At 39.2% G+C, this 14004-nt stretch overlaps 2 pseudogenes; both read left to right on the forward strand.

Moving 5' to 3' along the window:
- Nucleotides 1-6037: 6037 nt before the first annotated feature.
- On the forward strand, nucleotides 6038-7501 carry LOC101690276 (annotated as a pseudogene).
- A 550-nt stretch (nucleotides 7502-8051) lies between these two features.
- LOC106006517 lies at nucleotides 8052-9868 on the forward strand (annotated as a pseudogene).
- Nucleotides 9869-14004: the final 4136 nt, after the last annotated feature.

Consider the following 14004-nt stretch of genomic DNA (forward strand, 5'->3'; position numbering starts at 1 on the left):
TGAAGCTAGAATTCATAGTTCTTATGATGAATGTGGGGGAGGCGGCAAGGTTGGGGGAGAGACTAAAACTCTCTGGCCAGGATCGTGATGTCATGTCCTAGGATGAAGAACAGAGGAAGCACAGGTTTAGGGAAAGAAGATAATAAGTTATGTTTTGGACATGTTGGGTTTTAGGTGTCAGAGGGACATACAAGAGGAGTCCAGTGAACAACTGGACATGTATATATGAGAGTGGCATACAGGGCAAACAGATCTTGGCTAAAAATATAAATTTGGGAATTAGCTTATTGATGGTAAATGGAGATCATATTACTAAATTGTGTGAAGCAGGGGAGGATGTCTGTCTTGTGAACCGGTTTTAATAATGCACTAAATGTTTTTGTATGTTTCTGTGTTCATTCTTCTAGAGAGTGAATGCATGACTTTTTTTCACATTCATAAAAGCATCAGTGACAAGCACACACAGTGGCAAAGAGGACCTGAGACCAAATACTGCAACACACATTTTGAAGAAATGGTCTTCAAGGGATATTTTAAAGGAGTGGCCACATAGGTGAAAGCAAAGCTAGAATCATGTAAATCAAGGGGCAATGGTGTTTCGAGAATATGGGTGCTGCCACTGATGTCAGATAGTGGGAAAAACTCAGGTAAAAGGAGGAGGGAAAGGCTCCACTGGGCTTATCTTCAAGGTACCTTATCAAGAGCAATTCATAATGAACTGGTGGGAGCAGAAATCTTTGTGTTGAGGGGTAAATGAGAAGTGAGAAATGGTACCTCCTTTCTCAAGAGTCTGGACTAAGTCATTCTGAAACTAGTTATTATAATTACTGACCAGATGGTTTGAGATCATCCTGATAAACCAAAGAATTCATTGCTTGAAGTTTTATTTTGCAAAGGATTAGTTTAGCATCATAAAGGCAAAACATTGTTAGAGACAACTTTTTAAACTATTTGATAACAGGTTGAGGACTACTGCTGAAAATGTGGTTTGCTTTCCTGGATAAAGCAAAGCTTTAAGAAGACGCTTCTCCTATGAATCCTGTTGTGGCAGAATTGAAAATCTTTCCTCTCTCCCCACATGTGTTATCATCATAGTTCATGAAATACTTTGGTGTGCTTACTCTTTTATATGTCCATGTCCTTCTACTCTTTTGTAAGCCTCTTGGGAGCAGGGACTGTATCATATTCATCTTTATATCCCCAATCACTAGCAAATAATTGAGACTTAATAAATGCATTGACTGAATGAATGATTTTTTATTATCTACTCAAATATATCTATTAGTCTCATTTTGAATTTCCATTTATACAATAAGAATTGGAATTTTTCTGTTGTCTTAAAGAGATGACTATTTTCCTACAATGCATTTGGAATATTATGAATAAGACAATGGAAAAGAAAATGTCACAATTCATTTGAAATGCAAAGAGCAAATAAACAGCAGTTAAATAACAGACATTAAATGTTGCACATATGTCAAGTAATAACAAGAATGCTTTTCCCAGAATTTAAAACATTGATGAGTGAGATTGTTGTGGCATTAGAATTTTTTTAGGCTAAAAAGGAGCCTGATGCAAATTAATATTCTATGCATTAGAAGAAAGGAGAGTGCAGTGAATTGGTAGAATCAGTTCTACTGACAGAAGACTCCACAACCTCAAAGCTTGCTATTTGACACTTTATAAGTGAGCTTGGAAAGCTTATGGCTGGGAGAGAGAATAAGGACAGTTTTCTTTGGTTGCAGTGGTTACACTTTTCATTCCTTCCTACCTCTGTGGGGATCACAGTGGACCCTCTCAGGAAGGACTTACCGCTATGCTAAAACAACACATAATTTAACAAAGAACAACACACATACATTCCATTGGGTAAATTCATTGAATTGGACATTTATTTATCCAACTCAGTCTTTGGTCATAGTGAAAGGGGCAGTGAGACTTTTCAAAGTGATTCTGATATAAGTAACAATGATATGTGGAAAATGAAACCTCATTTGTACTTTCTAAAAATTTTTAATATGCAAGATGTATTTCATTTGATACATAACATTAAAGCAAAATTTGGATAACATGCATCCCAAAATTCTTACAGAATTAAAAAAAATATGGAATGTTAGTCTTCAGCATGGCTTTGTAGGATACCAAGTTATATATCTCTTCAATATTTATTAAAAGTGTCAAGGAATGACAGTGGGTATTCACTTATTTATTATGTCATGATACATCTATTTGGTGCCGTGCCCTGAAGCTACTCCTCTAGTGATAATAAGCAAAGGAATTTTAAAGATACAAAATACACCTTTTTAATAGAAAACAATGCAAATATTTATCTGCTTATTGGAATTCTGGGTGAACTTTTCTATCTATAACATCTGGCAGGAAATCTTACAAAAATAAGTTTGCTTGCAGAATTTCTGACCCTTGTTTTTGGATGATATGCTTAACAACAACACACATACATGCCATTGGGTAAATTCATTGAATTGGACATTTATTTATGTGATGTTAACAGTATTTGCAGCTACCATGTGAACAGCTTTTCCCACAGAGATTCTTCAGTCAGAATCTGAGACAGAGGATGTTCTTTTTCTCCTGATCATCTAAGCACATCAGAATGAAGTTGTTGTGATAATTTTCCATCCTTAAAATAAATGTGCTTGGAAAAGAGCTACCTTAAGGAAATGGTTTTCTTCATATACTTTTACTTTCTAAGCAAAGTGATTAGACTCCCTTCTTAATTCTCCCCACCCCAGAAAAGAGAAAATAAGATCATATTGAGTGCAATTTTTAAAACGGAAGATTTGACTGTATGGTTTTATTTGATCTCATTTATCTTTCCATATTTATTTATTTGGCCATTACTTCACCTCACCTCTAGACTCAAAGGCCAACTGCCTGCTTGATATCTCCACTAGAAGTTAATGGGCATCTCTAACTTAGCATGTCCAAAACTTGGTGCTTGGTCCCTGCCCCTTCCAACAATTTCCTTTCCCATAGCCATCTCTCTTACAGCAAAATGTACCACTATCCATCCACCCAGGAGCCCCTAGGAATTACCCCTCACTTCATAATCCCTTTACATGCCATCAGTTCTTCAGAAGTCTTATTAGTGTTGCTTCAAAACCTAGTTATAATAGGTCCACTTGTCAGGACCTTCCATAGCTACCACCTCAGTCCAGACCACCATCATCTCTTTAGGAGACAAAGACTTCCTACAACTGATCTCCCTCCTTCCATATTTGCTGCTTTATAGTCTATACTCAGTGAATAATCTTTTGAAAATCTAAACTGGATTGTACATTCACTAAATTAAACCCTCTTATGGCTTCCCACTGCTGACTCCTTCCACAGTCTGCAAAGGTCTATGTGATTTGGACCTTGCCCACCTCCCTGACCTCGGTTCATTCCACTTTTCTCTCATGATGTTCCCACAAGAGGGCCCACCTGTGAACACACCAAGTTCACACCTCCTTAAGACAGTTGAATCCCCTCTCGTGTTCCAGATCTTCATGTTTGCCTGGGTTTTTTTAGGGGGTGTGCATTTGGGGGGTCAACTCAAATGTGCCCTCCTCAGATATCCTCCATGACCACCTGATGTAAATCTTAACCTGAAAACTTTACATTTATTACTCTGTTGGGCTTTTTTCATAGCTCATCACAATCTGATACTTTCTTTTTTTATTATCCAACTCTCCCAAATAAAAAGTATCCTTTGTGAAAACAGACATTTGATCTGCTATCTCAACCACAGTATCCATAGCAGCTGCATCAGTTTTGGTCCATAGTGAACACTTGTTCATATTTGTTGAATGAATAAATGAAAGAAGCTGCAGGAATTTTAATAAGTATATTTAGAAATATAACAATCAATAGCACTAACAGTAATAGGCTGAGCTTTTGTGTCAACTGTAAAGGTCCTAATAATCCAGATGATGGTTCTTTCAGTGGTCAAAATGCATTGTACTAGCTCTGGGAGTTAAATCCCTGAAGAATCAAAATACACAATATCAAATTTTTTGAGGTTGTAGGTTGAGATAAGCTAAAAAATCGGAGCAAATTTGGAGATGGGTTAAGAGAGGCTGACAGGGGCACCTGGATTAAACAGGTGCCTTCGGCTCAGGTCATGATCTCAGGGTCCTGGGATCAAGTTCTGCATCCACTTGGCAGGGAGCCTGCTTCCTCCTCTCTCTCTCTGCTTGCCTCTCTGCCTACTTGTGATCTCTATCAAATAAATAAATAAAATCTTTAAAAGAAAAAAGAGAGGCTGACAAATGAGCAAATGTGTAGAGTGAATGGAGTGAGAGGTATTTGAAGTTCTGGTGGGAAGGACGCCTTGGCAAGTGGAAATTGAACTGAGAAGAGCAGCCCTTAAGAGACTCTTTACCTTGGTTGACCTGAATTGAGTTGGGATCACACTGAAGGTTTAGAGGTAAGATTAAGAATTAACTTGTATGGGCATGCCTGGGTGGCTCAGTGGGTTAAAGCCTCTGCCTTCGGCTCAGGTCATGATCCAGGGTCCTAGGATTAAGACCCGCGTCGGGCTCTCTGCTTAGGGAGAAGCCTGCTTCCTCCTCTCTCTCTCTCTCTGCCTTCCTCTCTGCCTAATTATGATCTCTGTCTGTCAAATAAATAAATAAAATCTTTAAAAAACAATTAACTTGTATGGGCGCGCCTGGGTGGCTCAGTGGGTTAAAGCCTCTGCCTTTGGCTCAGGTCATGATCCAGGGTCCTAGGATTAAGACCCGCGTCGGGCTCTCTGCTCAGTGGGGAGCTTGCTTCTTTCTCTCTCTCTCTGCCTGCCTCTCTGCCTACTTGTGATCGGTCTGTCAAATAAATAAAATCTTAAAAAAAAAAAGAATTAAGTTGTATGATAATGTCTTGTAAATACAGCAGGCATTAGGAAGAATTTTCTTTTTTAAAGGATCTCTCACTTTTAATCATGATAGGTAACTCACAGAAGCAAGAAAGAGAACAATCTGGGGGAGTATGGGAAACAAAGTCTCCAAAAGTAATACACAAAGTATCTACATTTGCAAAAGAAAAGGTGAGGTCCTGATAAGATCCAAAAAGATATGAAACAATAGATGGTGACCTGGACTCCTAAGAGTTGATACCAAAAGACACACTCAGGCAATCCTAATTATCCATGGCAACATGGCAAGTGTTAACCCTGGGATGCTTCTCCTCATCACCCGGCAGTCAGAATTCAGTGTGTGAATTTGGAATAGAAACTCATTTCGCTTTCACACAACATAATTATGAGGTAAATTTTCTGGAAAAACAATGCATGTAATGGATTCCAAAGTCAAGTGGAAGTGATTTTTAAATTATTTGCTATTTTGGGTTATTCAAAATAACCAAACATTGATTTTATAGCTATATCATCACATATTTGAAATGAATGAAAGAATAAATGAATTTATATACAGTGAAACATTAGATTGGGGTGGTAATTGGCTGCAAATAGAAAAGTAGGGCAGTTCAATATGTAAGCTCTTATTCCTCGCATAACTTTATGTTTTAAAATTTATAAATGTTATCTATATAACATATACACACATAAATAAAATCAAATGGATTTCAGGCTACAATGCACCTGACAGATTATCTAATCAAATCCTTCATCATCATAGGCAGAAATAATCAGTTTTACCATTAAACATGTACTCAAACATGTGATCAAAATTACTGTGTGAAGTATGACTAAGGAACTTTAACCCAGAGAGGATGTTGGTTTTGTTCAAGGGCACACTATTGTTTTAGGGTGGAACTGGCATGGTTCTTGACTCCTAGGATAATAGTCCCCTAAGAAGAGTATGTCACCATATCCATCGTTGGGTAACTCAAACCAATTTAATTAGAACTATTTACATAGATCATTTCTCTGTCAGGTGATTATTATTTGGGATTGCCATTTCATGGTCTCCTAAAAGCACTTGTTAGGAAAGAAAGCAAGGAATTTGGGTCATTCTTCCCAACGTTCTACTTACAATAATTTAATAAAATCCTAATATTCCTTTTCCACAATAGGCTTTGCTGCCAGAACACAAGTGTTGTGAAAACCACCACTCAGCCTAAACCAAAATGGGAAAGGAAAAGACTCACATCAACATCATTGTCATTGGACACATAGATTTGGGCAAGTGTACCACTACCAGTCATCTGATCTACAAATGTGTTGCGACAGACAAAAGAACTATCGAAAAATATGAGAAGGAGGCTGCTGAGATGGGGAAGGGCTCCTTTGAGTATGCCTGGGTCTTGGATAAACTGAAAGCTGAACATGAATGTGGTATCACCATTGATAGCTCCCTGTGGAAATTCAAGACCAGCAACTATTACATGACTGTCATTGATGCCCCAGGACACAGAGACTTTATCAAAAACATGATGACAGGCACATCTCGGGCTGACTCTACTGTCCTTATTGATGCTGCTGTGTTGGTAAATTTGAAGCAGGTGTCTCCAAGAATAGGCAGACCAGTGAGCATGCCCTTCTGGCTGATACACAGGGTGTAAAACAATAATTGTTGGTGTCAGCAAAATGGATTCCATTGAGCCACCCTACAGCCAGAAGAGATACGAGGAAATCATTAAGAATGTCAGCACCTACATTAAGAAAATTGGGTACAACACTGACGAAGCAGCATTTGTCCTAGTTTCTGACTGGAATGGTGACAACATGCTGGAGCCAAGTGCTAACATGCCTTGGTTCAAGGGATGGAAATTCACCCATAAAGACGGGAATGCCCGTGGAACCACAGTGCCTGAAGCTCTGGATTGCATTCTGCACCAACTCACCCAACTGACAAGCCCTTGCCTCTGCCTCTCCAGAGCACATCTACAAAATTGGTGGTATTGGTTCTGTCCCTATAGGATGAGTGGAGACTCGTGTTCTTAAATCTGACGTGGTGGTCACCTTTGCTCCAGTCAATGTTACAACTGAAGTAAAGTCTGTTGAAATGCACCATGAAGCTCTTCCTGGGAACAGTGTGGGCTTCAATGTCAAGAACATACCTGTCAAAGATGTTCGTCATGGCAGTGTGGCCGCTGACAACAAAAATGGCCCACCAGTGGAAGCAGCTGGCTTCACAGCTCAGGTGATTATCCTGAATCATCCAGGCCAAATCAGTGCTGGATATGCACCTGTGCTGGGTTGTCACATAGCTCACATTGCTTGCAAGTTTGCTGAGCTGAAGGAGAAGATAGATTTTTGTTCTGGAAAAAAAGCTGGAAGATTGTCCCAAGTTCTTGAAATCTGATGATGCTGCCATTGTTGATATGGTTCCTGGGAAGCCTGTGTGTGTTGAGGGTTCTCTGACTATCCTCCTCTGGGCCGTTTTGCTGTTCATGACATGAGACAGACAGTTGCTCTGGGTGTCATCAAAGCAGTGGACAAAGGGCAGCTAGAGCTGGCAAGGTCACCAAGTCTGCCCAGAAAGTTCAGAAGGCTAAATGAATATTATCCCCAGTACCTGCCACCCCAGTCTTACTCAGTGGTGGAAGGACAGTCTCAGAACTGTTTGTGTCAGTTGGCCATGTAAGTTTAATAGTAAGACTGGTTAATGATAACCATGCGTCATAAAACCTTCAGAAGGAAAGGAGAATTGTGGACCATTTGTTTTTGTGTCTGAGTGTGTATGGCAGCGTTAAGTTATTAGCTTTTAAAGTCAGTACTTTTTAATGGAAACAGCTTGACCAAAAATCTTTCACAGAATTTTGAGACCCATTAAAACAAAAGTTGAATGAGGAAAAAAAAAATCCTAATATTTGAAGGAAGTAGATTTCAATTTTGGACTATCTTTATTCTCTGGCCCACATAATACTGGAGAACTTGTATAATTAACAAAATTATACCGTAACTTCAGCATCCTTAAATTAAATATGTTTAAATTTTGCTGTAAGAATTTGTCACTTTTTCATATTTTTTTTTAACCAAAAGTGTATGCCTTTATTTCTTTTAGGAACTTTGGAACACAGAAGCGACTGTTGACACCTGATTTCTCTTTGGCAGATGACCAGATAGAATCAGCATTAACAACGTGCAGAAAATGCCAAACGTGGGGGAAATGACAAATGTGCCAGATGATTTAATATCGAGTAAAGATAAAGGTTAACAGAAACGATCTTTTCCTCTTAGTTTGCAAAATAAGTTAAAAATGCTTTTTGCCTTTGCAAAATACTTTACAAAGCATAACTTTAAAATGAAAAGAGTGGTTTTTATATATGTTCTGTGAAAGCGCTATTATACACCTGATAGTCACAGCGCAGTTATGCTCAGAATATGTTTACTAGTAAAAGGAGATATTTAAGCCCAACATTTGGGGAAAAAGTAAATAATGAGAATCAAATAACTTCTTCCACTAGCTTGAGCAGTCATAATCAAACCTGGGAGTGTCTTCGATAAGGGCTCCTGGCCAGTCTTTTTGCTCTTACTTGTCACCAGAGGGGCCTGGTGGTAGAAGCGGGCAAATGAGCTTGAATGCGGCATCATGCTGGTCGGCAAAGCAGACTGGCTATGGCCTCTACAATCATTTTATATTTTTCTCTTTAATGAGAATATCTTAATATCCTTCTTTTAATTCTAAATGTAAGAACTAGCCAATGCAGGTAACTTTAAAAATGTAGAAAGGCACAAAGGAAAAATGAAAAATTTAAAAACAAAAATCAGGGGCGCTTGGATAGCTCAGTGAGTTAGGCCTCTGCCTTGGGCTCAGGTCATGATCTCAGGGTCCTGGGATTGAGCCCGGCATTGGGCTCTCTGCTTGGCAGGGAGCCTGCTTCCCCCTCTCTCAGCCTGCCTCTCTGCCTATTTGTGATCTCTCTCTCTGTCAAATAAAATAAAATAAAATCTTTAAGATAAATAAATAAATAAATAAGAACAAAAATCATCACCAATCTGACTCTCCAAATATAATCCCTGTTAACATCTGGGTATATTGTGACCGTTAAGTTATGCCATATATTCTGCTTTTACCTTATCAGTTATGTAGTAGCCAGTTTCTCATTTCAGTACTTTGACACCATCCCTTAAATGGCTGCATGCTAGTCCATTATATGAATATACTATAACTTAACCAGTCTCCAATAATTAGAGGCCTAGACTTTTATTTTTTGCTATTATTCATAATGTTAGCACATTAATTTTTATTCTTTGGTATTCCAACTTTTTTCAAATAGGGTTACCATGCAAAGGAAGAGTAAAGGAATGAATAAAAACAGTCATTAGAATAAAGAGTTATAGGTCCCACAGTGCACCCACTACCCGCACCTGGGCCGTTGCGAGACTGCAGCTTGAGGAGCCCCCTCTTAAATTCAGGTTCCCAACATGCTGAGTGTCTGCACACCCACCCAGGAGTTGGGGCCCAGCTCCCAATCGAGGCCAACAGGGGCAGATCAGTATGGTGGAAACACGAGTTCAACGACGTCTATCAGGAGGTTCCATGAACGATGGCCAGCTGAGGTTGAGCTGCCAGGATATCATTTTCAAGAATAGTAAGATGGCAAAGTGGACAATAGCCGGGCCAGCTAGTTGACTGAAGGCATCTGGCGCCATGTTGCCCTGGGCCACGGACTTAAACTGCTTGTGAAGAATGGCCATGTCTACAAGTATGACAGCTTCCGAGAATCGGAGTTTGAGAAACTCTCAGACTTCTTCAAAACTCACTATCGCCTTGAGCTGATGGAGAAGGACCACTGTGTGAAGGGCTGGAACTGGGGAACGGTGAAGTTTGATGGGCAGCTGCTTTCCTTTGACATTGGTGGCCAGCCTGTCTTTGAGATACCCCTAAGCAATGTGTCCCAGTGTACCACTGGCAAGAACGAGGTGACACTGGAATTCCACCAGAACGATGATGCAGAGGTATAAATTCATATCTCTCAAAAGTTACCCTGAATGATAATGGGCTAAATGCCCCAAACAAAAGACACAGGGTATCAGAATGGATAAAAAAAACAAAATCCATCTATATGTTGGCTACAAGAAACTCATTTTAAACCTGAAGACACCTCCAGATTTAAAATGAGGGTGTGGAAAAGAATTTACCATGCTAATGGACATCAGAAGAAAGCAGGAGTGGCAATCCTTATATCAGATCAATTAGATTTTAAGCCAAAGGCTATAATAAGAGATGAGGAAGGACACTATTTCATACTCAAAGGATCTGTCCAATAAGAAGATCTAACAATTTTAAATATCTATGCTCCCAACGTGGGAGCAGCCAACTATATAAATCAATTAATAACAAAATCAAAGAAACACATCAACAATAATACAATAATAGTAGGGGACTTTAACACTCCCCTCACTGAAATGGACAGATCATCCAAGCAAAAGATCAACAAGGAAATAAAGGCCTTAAATGACACACTGGACTAGATGGACATCACAGATACATTCAGAACATTTCATCCCAAAGCAACAGAATACACATTCTTCTCTAGTGCACATGGAACATTCTCCAGAATAGATCACATCCTTGATCCTAAATCAGGTCTCAACCGGTATCAAAAGATTGGGATCATTCCCTGCAAATTTTCAGACCACAACGCTCTGAAGCTAGAACTCAAATCACAAGAGGAAGTTTGGAAAGAACCCAAATACATGGAGACTAAACAGCATCCTTCTAAAGAATGAATGGGTCAACAAGGAAATTAAAGAAGAATTGAAAAAATTCATGGAAACAAATGATAATGAAAACACAACGGTTCAAAATCTTTGGGACACAACAAAGGCAGTCCTGAGAGAAAAATATATAGCGGTACAAGCCTTTCTCAAGAAACAAGAAAGGTCTCAGGTACACAACCTAACCCTACACCTAAAGGAGCTGGAGAAAGAACAAGAAAGAAACCCTAAACCCAGCAGGAGAAGAGAAATCATAAAGATCAGAGCAGAAATTAATGAAATAGAAACCAAAGAAAACCAATAGAACTAATCAACGAAACTAGGAGGTGGTTCCGTGAATTAATAAGATTGATAAATACCTGGCCAGACTTATCAATATGAAAAGAGAAAGGACCCAAATAAATAAAATCATGAATGAAAGAGGAGAGATCACAACTAACACCAAAGAAATAAAGACAACTATATGAACATACTATGAGCAACTCTACGCCAACAAAGTTGACAATCTGGAAGAAATGGATGCATTCCTAGAGACATATAAACTACCACAACTGAACCAGGAAGAAATAGAAAGCCTGAAAAGACCCATAACCAGTAAGGAGATTGAAACAGTCATCAAAAATCTCCAAACAAACAAAAGCCCAGGGCCAGACGGCGTCCCGGGGGAATTCTACCAAACATTTAAAGAAGAACTAATTCCTATTCTCCTGAAACTGTTCCAAAAAATAGAAATGGAAGGAAAACTTCCAAACTCATTTTATGAGGCCAGCATCACCTTGAATCCCAAAACCAGACAAGGATCCCATCAAAAAAGAGAACTATAGGCCAATTATCCTTGATGAACACAGATGCGAAAATTCTCACCAAAATACAGGCCAATAGGATTCAACAGTACATTAAAAGCATTATTCACCACGACCAAGTGGGATTTATTCCAGGGCTGCAAGGTTGGTTCAACAACCTTGAACCAATCAATCAATGTGATACAACACATTAATAAAAGAAAGAATAAGAACCATATGATACTCTCAATAGATGCTGAAAAAGCATTTGACAAAGTACAGCATCCCTTCCTGATCAAAACTCTTCAAAGTGTAGGGATGGAGGGCATGTATATCAATATCATCAAAGCCATCTATGAAAAACCCACCGCAAATATCATTCTCAATGGAGAAAAACTGAAAGCTTTCTGCTAAGGTCAGGAATATGGCAGGGATGTCCATTATCACCACTGCTATTCAACATAGTACTAGAAGTCCTAGCCTCAGCAATCAGACAACAAAAGGAAATTAAAGGCATCCAAATCGGCAAAGAAGAAGTCAAACTATCACTCTTTGCAGATGATATGATACTATATGTGGAAAACCCAAAAGACTCCACTCCAAAACTGCTAGAACTTGTACAGGAATTCAATAAAGTGTCAGGATATAAAATCAATGCACAGAAATCAGTTGCATTCCTTTACACCAACAAGACAGAAGAAAGAGAAATTAAGGAATCAATCCCATTTACAATTGCACCCCAAACCATAAGATACCTAGGAATAAACCTAACCAAAGAGGCAAAGGATCTATACTCAGAAAACTATAAAGTATTCATGAAAGAAATTGAGGAAGACACAAAGAAATGGAAAAATGTTCCATGCTCCTGGATTGGAAGAACAAATACTGTGAAAACGTCTATGCTACCTAAAGCAATCTACACACTTAATGCAATTCCTATCAAAGTCCCATCATTATTTTTCAAAGAAATGGACAAATAATCCTAAAATTTATATGGAACCAGAAAAGACCTCAAATAGCCAAAGGATTATTGAAAAAGAAAGCCAAAGTGGGTGGCATCACAATTCCGGACTTCAAGCTCTATTACAAAGCTGTCATCATCAAGACAGCATGGTACTGGCACAAAAACAGACACACAGATCAATGGAACAGAATAGAGAGCCCAGAAATGGACCCTCAACTCTATGGTCAACTCATCTTCGACAAAGCAGGAAAGAATTTCCAATGGAAAAAGGACAGCCTCTTCAATAAATGGTGTTGGGAAGACTGGACAGCCACATGCAGAAAAGTGAAATTGGACCGTTTCCTTACACCACACATGAAAATAGACTCAAAATGGATGAAGGATCTCAATGTGAGAAAGGAATCCATCAAAATCCTTGAGGAGAACACAGGCAGCAACCTCTTCAACCTCAGCCGTAGCAGCATCTTCCTAGGAACATCACCAAAGGCAAGGGAAGCGAGGGCAAAAATGAACTATTGGGCTTTTATCAAGATCAAAAGCTTTTGCACAGCAAAGGACACAGTTAACAAAACCAAAAGACAGCTGACAGAATGGGAGAAGATTTTTGCAAACGACATATCAGATAAAGGGCTAGTGTCCAAAATCCATAAAGAACTTAGCAAGCTCAACACCCAAAGAACAAATGATCCAATCAAGAAATGGGCAGAAGACATGAACAGACATTTCTGCAAAGAAGACATCCAGATGGCCAACAGACACATGAAAAAGTGCTCCATATCACTCGGCATCAGCGAAATACAAATCAAAACCACAATGAGATATCACCTCACACCAGTCAGAATGGCTAAAATAAACAAGTCAGGAAATGACAGATGCTGGCGAGGATGCGGAGAAAGGGGAACCCTCCTACACTGTTGGTGGGAATGCAAGCTGGTGCAACCACTCTGGAAAACAGCATGGAGGTTCCTCAAAATGTTGAAAATAGAACTACCCTATGACCCAGGAATTGCACTACTGGGTATTTACCCTAAAGATACAAACATAGTGATCCGAAGGGGCACGTGCACCTGGATGTTTATAGCAGCAATGTCTACAATAGCCAAACTATGGAAAGAACCTAGATGTCCATCAACAAATGAATGGATAAAGAAGATGTGGTATATATACACAATGGAATACTATGCAGCTATCAAAAGAGATGAAATCTTGCCATTTGCGACGACGTGGATGGAACTAGAGGGTATCATGCTTAGCGAAATAAGTCAAGCGGAGAAAGAGTACTATCATATGATCTCCCTGATATGAGGAAGTGGTGATGCAACATGGGGGCTTAAGTGGGTAGGAGAAGAATCAATGAAACAAGATGGGATTGGGAGGGAAACAAACCATAAGTGACTCTTAATCTCACAAAACAAACTGAGGGTTCCTGGGGAGAGGGGGGCTGGGAGAAGGGGGGTGGGGTTATGGACATTGGGGAGGGTATGTGCTATGGTGAGTGCTGTAAAGTGTGTAAACCTGGCGATTCACAGACCTGTACCCCTGGGATAAAAATATATGTTTATAAAAAATAAAAAAAATAAAATTATGAGCCAACATTAAAAAAAGGAATAAAGAGTTATAGAAGTTATGAAAAG

This window comes from Mustela putorius, unplaced genomic scaffold (assembly GCF_011764305.1).
Source record: "Mustela putorius furo isolate JIRA1106 unplaced genomic scaffold, ASM1176430v1.1 tig00537350_pilon_pilon_pilon, whole genome shotgun sequence".
NCBI lineage: Eukaryota > Metazoa > Chordata > Mammalia > Carnivora > Mustelidae > Mustela > Mustela putorius.